Genomic DNA, 4,397 nt, shown 5'->3' on the forward strand with positions numbered 1-4,397 from the left:
TAAGCTTGACACAAATCCAAATCAGATACAGAAAGCCTATCCTAACTGAGTTTAAATGGAAGATGAATTTATAAATAATCAGGACATGTAGTGATAGGGGTAGGGGTATTTGAGGAGATGTGAAGAGCTGGAGCCATGATACAGTCGCAGAAGTTGCCAGAATTTCCACAGGATATTGCACAGGAAACTGTAAGCTCAGCTTGGTTGGACACCAGGTTGGAAGGGTAGATTGGACTCAGGACCTGTTCATGATGTTTCTGTTGTCATAAGCTGGGACAACTTTAACCTTTTTAAAGCTAACATGGTGGCCTATTGTCTCAATGAGAGCTTCGGGGCTGTTGGAGGCCCCCAGTGGTCAGGAGGTTCCTAGGAGGCCATATCCCCCTGGACTGTCTTTTGAAACTTTTGAGATACCGCTGAACCTCCTATATAAAAAAAGCTCTAGAAACCATTCTGAACACCTATGAACTCAACAGGAGATCAAAGAAAAGAAAAGCAGCAACTCTCTGAACAGAAAAGAGACCACTTTCTGGAAGTTAGGACATGCGGAGAAGTGAATCCGAGGCAATATTCGGGAAGATAGCGGGGAGTCTCCATCAGCCGGCTACTGGCAAATGATAGAGCAGTGGAGCACCAAATCAGAACTTATAGAAGTCTGCTCTGCTGAGGGATGTAGCTCCAGTGGCTAAGTGGGGGGTGGAACCCTCGCTGGGACAGTGTGGTCTCAGGACCCTTGGGGTCACAGAAAGACTGGGGGTGCCTGAGTGTGGCAGAGTTCCCAGGTATTGGAGCTGGGAAGCGGGAGCTGAAGAGTGGGCTCTCAGCTCAGGGTTACAATAAACTGTGATCTGTGGCGCAGTCAGGCCACTGCTCCTCCAGCAGGGACCCAACAAGTGGCAGATCTGGAGATACTCCCCTTCCTCCCCCGGGAGGAGCAGCATAGGGGCGCACTGCAGGGATCTGCTGGGTTTGGAGACTTCAAATGGGATCATGTGCCAGAGATCAAAATGCTCAGTCACAGGCTGGGTGAGCACAGAGTGTGGCTGAGAAGGGGAGATGGTAGTGATTGACTGCTTTTCTCTGGGGGCTCACTGAGGAGTGGGGCCCCAAGATCTCAGCTCCTCCGAGGTGGAGATTGGGAGGCCACCATTTTCATTCTTGTCCTCCAAAGCTATGTGGAAAGCTTGCAGGGAACAAAAGCTCCCGAGAGCAAACCCGAGCAGAGTACTTAGCCGGGCCCACGCAAGGGTGGGGCAATTCCGCCTCCAGCAAAGACATTAGAGAACCACCGCAACAGGCCCCTCCCCCAGAAGATCAGCAAGAACAGCCAGCCAAGACCAAGTTTACTGATCCATGAGAATGGCAGAACTCCAGCACTAGGGGAATACAGCACATAGAAGTCATGGCTTCCCCCTCTCCCCCGATTCTTTAGTCTTTCAAAGTTAATTTTTTTTTAATTATTTAAGACCTTTATTAATGGGTGCTTGCCGTTTGTTGATTTTTTTGAAAAAATCAAGTTGTAAACTTTTTATTACAAATTAAAAATGAGGTTCTTAAAAATCTCAACTTGACCAGATATGAAACAATTTAAAAATCTTTAAAGGTGTATTGAGAAAAACCAGTTGTTTTTTTTTTTTTAAAACACGTTTGTCATTACCAAAAAGAGACGTCTTTAGGTAAAAATAATAAAAACCCCATGCTGCATAGATAATGCAGATGGTTCTATTTATCTGGTCAGTGGGCAAAAAGCAAGCACTTAAGGTCTTCAGCTCCAATCTTTTTTTCATTTCTTATTACTGGAATTTCATCTTCATTTCTTCGTGTTGGATGACTAAACCGGATGATGGTAGAGTTGGTAAGCCGGCATTTACTCAGCCCGGCCCTGCTCAGCCTCGGGAGCAGTCGAATTCTCAGCTGGTGGATCGGCTGCTTTTGTCTCTTTGCCATCTTGTAGTTTAGGGTTTTCTGGGCGTCTGCCTCGGGAATTGAAGTTGCGGTGGTACCGACGTTGAGGTAGCTGCTAACCTTGGGTCTCATCTCCTTGATTTTCCTTATCTCCCTCATTGCCATCCTCTCTAGGCTATCTTTGGCGAAGATGACCCTGCGGAATCGTGGTCTATAACCCTGATACATATTCTGTCTCACTGGTCTACCTTGTTCTCCTGCACCCTAGTTGTCAGCACCTTCCATCACTTCTCCCTGCACAGGAGGGTTGGAATACTGTGGTCCACGCCCATAGGGTCTCCGCATGTAGTAAGGTGGGAATCTTCACCTGCGGTAGGGCTGGCGCTGTTGGGCCTGGCCTTTGGGAGCACTTTCCGATCCCTCGATCTTTTCCCCACTCTCACTATTCTGGTAATTCTGCTGGTAATTGTGTGGAGGACCCCTGCGACGTGGATAGTGTCTATAATGGTTACGGTCTGCTGCATATTTACTGCCTTGCACTGGAACTCCACCAGGGCCTGTCACATTTGCTGCCTCCATACCCTTTTCTCCTTCAACAACATCAAACTCCACAGTCTCTCCATCTCCTACACTGCTAAGGTACTTCCTGGGGTTATTCTTCTATATGGCGGTCTGGTGTACAAATACATCTTCCTTGGTGTCATTCCTGTTGATGAAACCATATCCGTTTCTTACATTGAACCATTTTACTGTTCCCAAAACCTTTGTTGCCATGATCTTGTCCCCGGAGGCAGAAGCCGGCAATGTGAGGCTGCCCGGGCCGCCGCTCCCTGCGCTGCTGCCGGTGGTGCTGGGCTTGGTGTCTGCAGCGCTGAGGGCGTGGGCGGTGGGGGGGGGGTGCAGAGTGTGGCTGCTGGGTCTCAGCCTCGCTGCTCATGGTTGCAGTGATGGTGACTGGGGCCGGCTGTGGCAGCCGCGGCTCCTCCCGGGGTGTGATGGTTACCAGGGTTCTCTGGAGTCAGCTCTCTGTTCCCGCTACCGATCAAACTCTTGAAGTTAAATTTTTAATTTTGTTTTTTTCTTTTTCTTTTTTTTTCTTTTTCTTTTTCCCTTTTACAACCAACATCTTATCAATCCCTTTTTAAAAAATCTTTTTTATTTTTCATTTTTAGAGTCATATTCTATCTCTTCATAGTAGTTAACTTATATTGTTCTTTCTTTAAAATTTTGGGATACAGTTTCTTCTAACAGAACAAAATATACCCTAAATCTCTGGTGTATGGCTTTGTTCTAGTCTCCTGCCTGATCACATTCTCTACCTTTTTCTTTTTTTAAATTCCTCTTCTTTCTTTTTTCAACCAATTTCTTATCTTATCAAATCCTTTTATAAAATCTTTTATAATTTCATCTTTACAGTTATATTCCATCCCTCCATCATATTAACCCTTATTTTTGTTCATATATAAGTTTTTCTTTCTTTAAAATTTTGGGAGGCACTTTCTTCTAACAGACCAAAATACACTCAAAATCTAGTGTGTGGCACTGATCTATGCACCAGCCTGATCATATTTGATCATATTCTGTTTTTATCTTTTTCTTTTGTTTTTTTCTTTCCCTTTCTTTTCCCCCCACTTCAGGTCTCTTCTGATTTGTTTAGTGTATATTTTTCTGGGGTCGTTGTTACCCTGTTAGCATTTTGTTCTCTCATTCATCTATTCTCCTCTGGACAAAATGACAAGATGGAAAAAATCACCTCAAAAAAAAAAAAAAGAACAAGAGGCAGTACCAACTGCCAGTGACCTAATCAACATGGAGATTAGTATGATGTCAGAACTAGAGTTCAGAATGATGATTTTAAAGATACTAACTGGGCTTGAAAAAAGCATGGAAGATATTAAAGAAACCCTTTCTTGAGAAATAAAAGAACTAAAAATCTAACCAAGTCGAAATCAAAAAAGCTATTAATCAGGTGCAATCAAAAATGGAGGCTCTAACTGCTAGGATAAACGAAGCAGAAGAGAGAATTAGTGATATAGAAGACCAAATGATGGAAAATAAAGAAGCTGATAAAAGAGAGATAAACAACTACTGGATCATGAGGGCAGAATTTGAGAGATAAGTGATACCATAAGATAAAACAATATTAGACTGGTTGGGATCCCAAAAGAAGAAGAAAGAGAGAGAGGGGGGCAGAAGGTATATTGGAGCAAATTATAGCAGAGAACTTCCCTAGTTTGGGGAAGAAAACAGGCATCAAAATCCAGGAGGCACAGAGAACCCCCCTCAAACCCAATAAAAATAGGTCAACACCACGACATCTAATAATAAAACTTACGAGTCTCAGAGACAAAGAGAAAATCCTGACAGCAGCTTGGGACAAGAGATCTGTAAACTACAATGGTAGATTGGCAACAGACCTATCCACAAAGACCTGGCAGACCAGAAAGGACTGGCATGATATATTCAGAGCACTAAATGAGAAAAATAGGCAG

General features: G+C 44.0%; 1 pseudogene; it reads right to left on the minus strand.

Annotated features, from left to right (window-relative positions):
* Nucleotides 1-1,456: 1,456 nt before the first annotated feature.
* Nucleotides 1,457-2,842, minus strand: LOC112828003 (Y-box-binding protein 1 pseudogene; annotated as a pseudogene).
* Nucleotides 2,843-4,397: the final 1,555 nt, after the last annotated feature.

This window comes from Callorhinus ursinus, unplaced genomic scaffold (genome assembly GCF_003265705.2).
Source record: "Callorhinus ursinus isolate GAN/ISIS: 27379988/994484 unplaced genomic scaffold, GSC_fseal_2.0 scaffold29, whole genome shotgun sequence".
Taxonomy (NCBI): Eukaryota; Metazoa; Chordata; class Mammalia; order Carnivora; family Otariidae; genus Callorhinus; species Callorhinus ursinus.